Here is an 11,064-nt window from a genome sequence, read left to right on the forward strand (position 1 = left end):
ATTTTCTTCAAGGGTATGCATGTGTTGGTTTCTTTTCCTTCTAAACATGTATCTCTTTATATCTCCTTTTGAACATGTATATTTAGAGATATTTTTAAAGGTCCTTATTACATCTTAGCTATGCAATAGAAAAATTGATCCAGCTGTATACATATTCCAAAATAAAAAATCTAAGAAAAATAACTCACTCAACCTATGCTAAGTGACTTACCTCAAGATCCTCCACAGAAATAATGTAGACTAGGAAAAATGGGCAAAGTTCGCAAGAAATTTTACAAAAATATATCATAGCACATTGTTTTAGAAACAAACAAGCCATAACTAGTTAAATGGATCTAGTTGCTAATTAGTTGGGTTGATTAAAAATTCCTTTAGAAATATCATCAGATTAGGTACAATAAAATGAGAAATTAGCTATTCCTAGCTACCAAGATCAAACACAACTTACTAAGGTGATAAAATTTTATATGCAAGGAATTGAAGAATAACTTCAGTGAAGAGTTGAGTGTAAGGAGTCGAAGAAGCAAGTTCTGCTTCTATGTAAATACTATAATCATGAGGCTTTTTCCCTCATGGAAGCCTCTACCACAATGAAATCACCTCTAAACCATGCAAAGGATGTTGAAGTGGTTCCCAACCTTGAAATACTTTTATAAGCATTTGATACTTGGGATCATTGTAGGAAGACTATGCCAATACTAGAAACACTCTTATAAGCATTTTATATTTTCTCTATAAATTCTCAAAGACACTTGCAATTGATTCCAATATCATGGTACCTACCACAACACTTTCCTAGATTCTATCTAGTGGCTCCCATAATATCCTCTATGTTTTCTAGCTCTTGTTTCTGCCATGCAGTGTCTTTCTAAAGCTGCTCCTTCTCCTTTTCTCTCATGGCTTAAATTTTGACTATCAAACTTTTGAACATTTGCCTCTACCTTATCTAAAATCAACTTCATAGTGTGTTCTAACTTTGGCATAGGTGTTTGATCATCGATAGCTTTCATTTTAGCATTCAAGTCTTCAAGATTGGTCAACACCGTCACTTGCAGACCTCTCATGTCAAGAACTTTTTGTACTATTTCAAACACCATATTCTTTCTTCTAAGCTAATCGTTCTTGAGATGCATTTTCTTGTAAAACATTAATTTTGTTAAACAACTGTAAACTCTTAAAAAGTGCATTATTTTTTTCATGTATGTATGTATATATGTATGCATCTATATATGTATATATGTATATATATGTATGTATGTATGTATATATGTATGTGTATGTATGTATGCATGCATGCATGTATATATAAAGAGATCTTGTGGATATAAACAAAAAGAAAAGAAAACATGAAATTAATCATTCCCCATTTTTTGATTGATTGTGGAGAGTTGCACATGAATGAGGGTGGAAAGCTCTGAATGAGGGTGGATATCTCTGAGTGTTGGTAGAGATAAGTGGAGATCTAAGATTTTTTGACGTTACCTTGTGATCTTTGTGTCCTTGCTCTGTGATTTTCTTCAAGGGGAGAAGACATACCTATATAACTATTCTTTTCTTTCTTTCTAAACATGTGTCTCTTGTTCATATATAATAGCTTTGGTCAGATTCAAAAATAATTGATTATGATGATTGTATGCATATGTGAATGTATGTATGTAAAACAATTCACTATGTGAACTTCTTTACATGTATACATACAAACTTTCATAGTACTTGTGTTAAATTAATTTAATCATTCATGTATTGAATTCACACAAGCAATTATCCTTGCATTCAATCAAATTTATTCATACAAAACTAAGTATGTAGAACTCAGTACTTACAGATTATATTATCTCTTGATGATTGAGTAAAGATCTTATGCATAATATCATCTTGGTAATGATCAGATGCATTTATATTAAGTTATAATAGGATCAAGTAGATGATCCATCTATGTTACTTCATACTTGTTTTATTGAACATTTTGTTTAACATAATTAGTAATACTAGAATTATACATGGTACAACTAGTACTCTTGTTTATTTTATTTAATCATATGCCCTTAAGACTATTATTTTTCTTAAAATTAGACTATATATTTGTTATCACTAAAACAAAAATATAGATCTTTGATAGTTATCTTTTTTAATTTCAAGATCTTCAAATTTAAAGTTAAGAGTTTCCACTACTAGACAATGGAATAAACACAACATGGAGCCACATAGCTCATGGATTTTTCCACCAAATTATATTTTTATTATATTTTTGTTGTTCAAAAATATTATAGGTGAATGTTTTCTGATTTTCCATATATTTAATAATTTTTTGCTTGTCATTTGAGGTAATTTTCTATTATGAGATAGAGACATCTATCATAAGGATGTATATGCCAATTTTGATCATCCCACTATCAAAGTTGATTCCCTTATCTAATTAATGAAACTACTTGCAACTAACACCCTAATTTTTTACAACTTGTTCAATCAACCATTCACACAAACAAATCATCCCATATCCATAAATAACATCTAATCTTCTGTAAGTCTCTCTCCTCTAATGAACCAATACATGGAGCCATCATCATCATGAGTAGACTCACTCTCCTTAGACAAATTCAATCAAAACTATTCATACCAAACTAAGTATGAAAAAATCTTTGCTTAAAAATTATATTATCTCTTACTGATTGAGTAAAGATCAAATACAATTTTCCAAGGTGATAAAATTGCATATGCAAATGTATGTATGTATATATGTATATATGTATGTATAGATGTATGTATGTATATGTATATGTATGTATGTATGTATGTATATATATCTATATATACATATACATACATCTATACATACATAAATGTATGTATATATATATATATATGTATATATATCTATCTTTGCATCTCATTTCTATGCCTTTGCAATCTCTTTATATGTATGTTTGCATGTCTGTATGCACATATATATATATATATACATACACACATATGTGTGTGTATGTATTTATATATACACATGAATATACATAAAGAGAAGCTTCTCTAATCACCTACTAGGGGAAATATATAGAGATGCATGTTTAGAAGGAAAAGAAAAGAACATTTATATAGGTACCTCTTCTCCCCTTGAATAAAATCACAGAGCAAGCACTACTGCATTTGGGCCCAAACACCATAAATTACACCACTATCACAAATTACCATCACAATTTGACCCCAAATGTTGTAGTACTGCAAAGGGCACATAGATCACAAGGGCACAACACAACAATGAAATTATAGAGTAAGGACACATAGATCACAAGGGTATGATAATGAAATGCAGAGATCACAAGGCATGACAACAAATTCCTAGATCTCCATTGATCTCCACCAAGGGCACAATGAAAAATGCATAGATCATAAGGGCACAATAATGAAATGCAGTGATCACAAGGATAGAACAATGAAATCTCCACCAATGTTTGGAGCTCTCCACCCTCTTTTACAGACAACTCTCCACAATCAAAACAAATAGGGAATGATTTATGTTGTGTTTTCTTTTGTTGTTGTTTATATCTAAAATTAACTTCACATTGTGTTGTAACTCTGCCATAGGTGTTTGATCCTCAATAGCTTTCATTTTAGTATTTCAACATTCAATTTTTCAAGTTTCCTCTTTTTAATATAGTCCTTTCCACCCTAAAAACCATTTTGTTACTTCATTAAAATTAGGACTTGAACAAAGCCAATGATAAAACAAAGTCTATATTCTAGAATCCAAAATATAAAACAATAAAATTCACTCAACCCATGTTAACTGACTTAGCTCAAGATCTTGGACAAAAATAATGTAGACTGACAAAAATGGGTAAGAAATTTTAGAAAAAATATATCATACCAGATATTTTTAGAAAAAAAAAAGGTATAACCTAGTTAAATTGGTCTAGTTGCTGATTAGTTGGGTTGATTACAAGCTCCTATAGAACCGTCATCAGATTAGGTACAATAAAATGAACAATTAGCTTTTTCAAGCTAAGAGGATCAAATACAATTTTTCAAGGTGATATTATTGCATATGCAAATGTATGTTTGTATGTGTATATATATGTATATATGTATATATATAGAGGGTATCTTGTGGATTGTGGAGATCAGCATAGATCTAGGATTTCATTACCGTGTCCTTGTGATCACTGCATTTTATTGCCATGACTTTGTGATCTCTGCATTTTATTTTCTTTCCCTTTTTATCTTTGTATATGTATATATGTATGCATGTATGTATATATATGTATATGTATATATATGTGTATATGTATGTATATATGTATATAAACATAGAGATCTTGGTACAATAGAAAAACAATAAAACTCACTCAACATGTAACATGGTCATGGGTATTGTCACAAGCTTTTAAACATAACTATATAAGGAGTGAGTTAGGATATATATAGGTTAACATTACATTAACTATAAACTACTACAAAATAGTTACACCAGGGTATTACGTTATTTTAGTTATAGAAAACTGCCTGATTTCCTCGAGTGGTTTTATGATGGCAAAGAGCTATATTAGGTGAGTAAAGCTCACCAGTGGTTATAGGAATACAACTAAATAAAAACAATTAAAATCCATAAATGCATATTCATTAGAGTGAGTAGTTCAAGGGTCTTGATCCTGTGGATATGGGTATGTAGACAACTTGGAAGGCAGAGTATGCCTCCAGTGTGCAGACGCCTTGGACATAGTTAGGTAGCACTTAACCTTGTATGTATGTATGTATATATGTATGTAACTATTCTCTAATTAACAATGCCATCCACATGTGGGTGGGTGGGTGGGGGACGGGGGGGGGGGTGTGGGGGTGCGCTATTGAGCTTGCACCTTTGACAATACTTAATTTCTATTATTTGTGCTCTATGAATCAAAGGTATATGACTTTATCACTTGTAACTATAATTTTAAAATAGTACAAACCACAATAGTTTCTTATAATTCTATGGTTCTCTTTGTAAGTTTATAAAATTGAATTAAAAAAATTAATTTCATTTATGTACATCTTTTTCAAGTTTGATATTTCTCTTTTTCTTGACTTACAGTCCAAGGATAATTTTTCAAAACACATATCGAGCAATTGGAGATTGAGCCAAAAAATTGTAAGAGCGATTGTTCCAAAAGAGATAAAAAAAATGATTGTGCATGATAATCATCTTTTTACGTTCTTTTTGGCACAATTGTTCTTATATTTTATGATTTTTGGTGAGAACAAAATTCCAAACTAATCAGGTAGGTGAGAAGACTCATGTCTTGTGATAAGACCTATTTCTATATTTAATAATAATTATATAAAAACATAGATTATAATTTAATATTGATTTTTTAATTGTTAAATGCAAGTATACCACATAGACAATTCTGACATATAATCTTTCTTGACCAAGTGCATTATGAAATGTTCTAGAAGTGTTTGACATTGTGACCAAAGAGATTCTTGAATTGACATTCCTTACCCCCATAATGCAATGACTCAAAGATTAATCAACATACTTCATTATGAATATGCATTGAAAATTAACAACAAGCATCAACTATTTGAAGGAGAAAAAAATATTCAAATTATAAACGACTACCTTATCAAAATTAAGATTATAAGAGTTTAGATATAAAGAAGAACATAAAGATAAATTAAGAAAGTTTAGATATTTCTAATCTTGTACAACATCAAACAATGTGGATTAAGTGACATGAGTGGTCAATATTTTATCCACATTGTGATTTTTGATGCCCATTTAATTTACTAGTGCTAAAAACAACTTTCCTAGCTGAAAATAAGAAATTTGATCATTCCCTCCATTTTTCTACCAATTTTAAGTACAATATAAAACTTTCAACAATATTGCTTTGAATTCTCTATTAAGATGCATCTAATTTGCCCCCAAAGAAGAAACCCCATTAGATAATTTGTTTTCTAATAAGATGAGACAAAGTTTTGACGTTGTAGGAGAAAATGATATTTTCAATGATGTGGAAAAATTGAGTTGATTTTTATTTGGTTTTGGCTAATACAAACTTTTATTTCAAATCTATGTTTTTTTCCAAATTCCATGATTTCTAATGATAAATCTAGTTGAAATATCGTATAAAAATTCTAGAATATATCTAATTTTGTTAAGGGAAAATTTGTTCAACTTTTTAAAGAGTATTTGTATTTAATGACTTCTTTCTTTTCTAATGGGGTTTGAAATATGTTTACTTGTTTGTGTCTCTTAATTATAACTATGTTTTCTATTTGCTCAAGAAAAAAAAAAGTTTTTGAAATTCCAATTTGACTTCAATTAGATTTAGGAAAATTAGCTAAGTCAAGGTATTAACAATGTAGGGACATGTTGGGAAACTTAATGGACCATGTTATTACTTGTTCTATGTTTTCTAGTAAATTTAATTGGAATGTTTGGATCTAGCAAACTTGGTATTTTATGCTTATCTTATTAAAGGTTTAAAAGAATTGTAGATAAATAACTTGATTTAAATTCTATGAGTTTTGAATTATATTGGCATGCTCTCCCCATGAGGATCCCAAGTATCTATTGTTGCTATTAATTTGGTCTAATTGCTGATTAGCTAGGTTGATTACAAATTCTAGTAGAATAGTAATCAGATTAGGTACAATAAAATGAACAATCAATTGTTACCAGCTAGTAGGATCAAATATAGTTTTCCAAGGTGATAAAATTGCATTGTTAGATGCATCACTTGAATGTTAGGCATGAAGAACATTCCCAAATTTATAAAAAATGGTTGGATATAGAGTCTCCATACACTGTCGCAACAATGGAAGCCAAGGATATAACCATGTATGTGTTGGCATGCTATCCCTGTGAGGATCCCAAGTATCTAATGTTGTTGTTAATTTGGGCATCACTATATGAACTAGAATGTAATGAAGTACTGAAGCTGGTAGTAAATTCTCCCATGTCTCTAGAAAATGTAGCATAGGTTTAGGGTCCCTTGGTTCTTAGCTATTTGTAGTAGTTATACTCACTACTAGAAGAATAAATTTAGTTAAGAGCTGAGTGTAAGGAGTTGAAGAAGCAAGTTTTGCTTATGTGTAATTGCCATAATTATGAGGCCCATTCTCTTACAAAAGCCATAACCCAGCTAAATATATCTATATATAAAAGCCATATCCCAGTTAAATGGGTCTAGTTGCTATTTACTTAGGTTGATTACAAATTCTTATAGAACTATCATCAGATTAGGTACAATAAAAAGAACAATCAACATTATTTTTGTGCAAGATCTCAAGCTAAGTCACTTAGCATAGCTTGAGTGAGTTTTATTGTTTAATTATTTGGATTATGGAATATGTATGTAGTTGGATCAATTTTTCTGTTGTAATAAGAACCTTAAAAAGATCTCTCTGTATACATACATACATGTATATGTATGTATGTATGTATATGTATGTTTATATCTATGTATGTATGTATCATGTGGAGATCTCAAATTTTATTGCCATACCCTTGTGATCACTGCATATCATTGTCATGCCCTTGTGATCTCTACATCTCATTGTTGTGCCCTTCTGATCTCTACATCTTGTTCATTTTATTGTACCTAATATGATGATAGTTCAATAGGAATTTTTTGTCATGCCCTTGTGGTCTCTACATCCCAAGTATCTACTGTTGCTATTAATTTGGGCATTACTATATGATCTAGAATGTTATGAAGTACTAGAGCTAGTAGTAACTTCTCCCATGTTTCTAGAAAATGTAGCGTAGGTTCAGGGTCCCTTGACTCTTAAGAATTTGTAATATCTATTCTCACTGCTGGAAGAATAACTTTAGTGAAGATTTGAGTGTAAGGAGTTGAAGAAGTAAGTTCTACTTCTGTGTAAATGCCATAATCACGAGGCTTAGTCCCTTGTAGAAGTCATAACCCAATTAAATATACATATATATCAACCCAACTAATAATCAACTAGAGCCATTTAACTTGGTTATGGCTTGTTTCTTTCTAAAAATATCTAATATGATATGTTTTTATAAAATTTCTTATGAACTTTACCTATGTTTCCTGGTTTGCATTATTTTTGTGGAGGATCTTGAGGTAAGGCAATTAGCACCTTAAAAAAGGTCTCTCTCTATATACATACATATATACATGTATGTATATATATATGTATGTATGTGCCCTTGTGATCACTACATTTCGTTGTCGTATCCTTGCAATCTATGCATCTCATTGCCTTGCCCTTGTGATCTCTATATATGTATGTATGTATGTATGTATACATATATATACACACACACACACACACATATGTATATGTATATATATGTGTATATGTATGCATGTATGTATGTATATAAAAAGAGAGATCTTGGCACAACAAAAAAATAATAAAACTCACTCAATAGGTAGCATGGCCATAAATGTGATGGCAACACCTATTGGTAAGTAGATTCCTCTTTCTCTCTCTCATTTTTCATGTGTTTATTTCACTTGAATAATTATTTCTTCGGGGGCATTTTTTGATATTGGATTCATTTTATGCATGAGGAAATGAGGACATTCCTAGATGTACTTGTGTGATGAATTGCCTATGAGCAATGAAGATAGACTTCCCTTGAGAGTAGCAAGAGGCAATGAGGACATTCTAGGTGTATATACTAATATGTTAGAAAGAAACACTAATCTATTAAGAGAACAAAGCATTAACTAACAACACTAATATAACCTTTAAGAGAGACAAAGAGGAAACAAACTCAAATGAGAATGTGAGCCATTAAGGGGCTCTCTCAATGAGATTATTCTCTTGATTTGGGGATGAGTCTAATTTGGATATGGATTTAGGATGTATGCTCAAGGTTCTCAAACTATGCTTCAATGGAGACGGAAAATGGAAAATTGGTAGCTTTGTGAGCTCTTAATTCGGCATTATAAGGGTATGGTTAAAGGCTTTGGCTTCTCAAACTAGCAGTATAACTTTAACTCAAGGATTGTGATGAAATGGCTTGGGAGGGGATCCAATTTATAGGCTAAGGGCTTGAGGGTTTGAGGGCTAAGATGCAAGGATGGGGAAAAGCTCATGGAGGGCTCAAATTGCATGAGAGGAGAGCACATGGATGTTGCTTCCTTACAACCAATCAAGGAGTGACACATGTCACAGGGTGAGAGGATGGAGGAAAGGGCAAGGATGAGTCAACAAAGGAGGCTCAAGGGATAATATATTCATAAAGACCCTTTTTAATGGCTTGTAAGAGAAATGAATGGGCTTGTAAGAGTCTTTATGGCCTTGCAAGAGCATTGAAGGCTTAGTGGTTGGGATATTTTGGAAGGAGTTGAGATTGTTGACTTTGTTTGGCTTAGGAAAGTCTTAAGCTTGCTTAGGGAATGTGACAAGGTTAGGGGGGGGATTAGAGGTGATTTAGGATTAGACTAAGCTTGTTAGAGATATGCAAGTGGATGGCATTTAATGAGGGTGGGTGAGTTAGTGGCTAAGCTTGGTTAGTATGGGTGGATGGGGTGGATTAAGCTAAAAAGGGGGTTTAGAGATAGGCATAGGAAGAGGATAAAGTCCTTCTAGAAGAGTCTAGAACTTCATAAGGTTTTGAGGATAAATAAAGTTTATTTGTCTCAAGGGTTTGGGTTGAGGAAATATTTATAAAAACATTTTTAATAAACATGAGGATTGATATTTAACCTTAGTTAAATATTTTGAGTTGGGATTAAGGGTAGAAAATTATGGGATTAGCCTTTAATCGAAATTAAAGAAGGATTAGAAGATTTTGGAAGAGGTTAGTGGTCTTAAGGAAATTGGCCAAGTTTTGGGCAAAAAATAAATTTTTTATTTATTTTGGGTTTTTTTTGGTCAATTTATTAATTAAATAATTAATAAGGAAATAATGTTTAAATAAGATTTAATCATTTTTGAGAGGGATTATTTAATTAAATATTTTTAATTAAGATAAAGGGATTTAATGGCATAAAAATAAATAAATAAAAAAAATAATTAATTAATTAATAAATGATGATGTCATCAGGGACTTTTTCAGAAAATAAAAATACTTTATTTTCTAAGGGATTTTAGGTGTCTACACCAAGTACTTTAAAGATTGATCCTTTCTTAAATATTTTAGATGTTTGGGGGGGGGGGGGTTGGGGGGGCTGGTGGTGGGGTGCAAATGAGCTTCCACCTTCATGTGGTTGGCCCTGATTAGTAGAGAATATTAAACTATTCTCAAAATCAAGTGAAGCTCAATAATAACCTATGATTATATGCAACTAATTGTGTGAATCTCTTGGTTTTGGACAATGTAGAAGGATGCCATAGTTCAATATTTCATATGCATAGAAAATTAGGTGGAGCTAAAAAATGCAACAGGTTTTCTTTTTTGTTAGATGTCTTTAATTAGTTATTTTAAGTTATAGACCATCATGAACATTGTTCATGATGATGGTCTATAATTTTAAAAACTTAATAGACCTATTAAATAAATGTAATCGTGTTGTGTTTTTTCACTTTTGCCTATTGTCCATGCATATAGAATGCAACTATACATACATTCTCAATTTAGAAAGGCATTATCTTATTTTCAATGAAACATAAAAATGACATGCACCAGACGATGGGAAAATGATGTCACTTTTATAGGTTTGGAACCTTTTTTGTACTTTCAACATTGATCATTTCTTAAAGATTTTAGATGTTAATAGCGAATTTAGATGTTAGTGAGGGTGGGGTGGTGGGGCCTAATGAGATTTTACCTTCATTTGGTTGGCCTTGATTAGTAGAGTGAAGCTCAATATTAACCTATGATTGCATCATGGCTATTCAACATTTTTTGCCTTTTATTTATTTATTAATATAGCAAGACATCAGAATTATGACGGCTAGCCCTTGATCCCACAAAATTCCTACTACATGCCTGATTGAATTATGATAGAGGTTTCTAATGGCTTGTTGTGGGATCCATAGAATTTCTATCACATAGATGTCACAATTGCGAAAGTATCTTCGAAAGATTTTTGTTGCAATTCTTATAGTGAAAATGAATGGATTTCCAAAATGATATCCCAATTTAAAACACAT

Source organism: Cupressus sempervirens, chromosome 4 (assembly GCF_028749045.1).
Source record: "Cupressus sempervirens isolate cs-2001-9-10 chromosome 4, ASM2874904v1, whole genome shotgun sequence".
In the NCBI taxonomy this organism is placed as follows: Eukaryota; Viridiplantae; Streptophyta; class Pinopsida; order Cupressales; family Cupressaceae; genus Cupressus; species Cupressus sempervirens.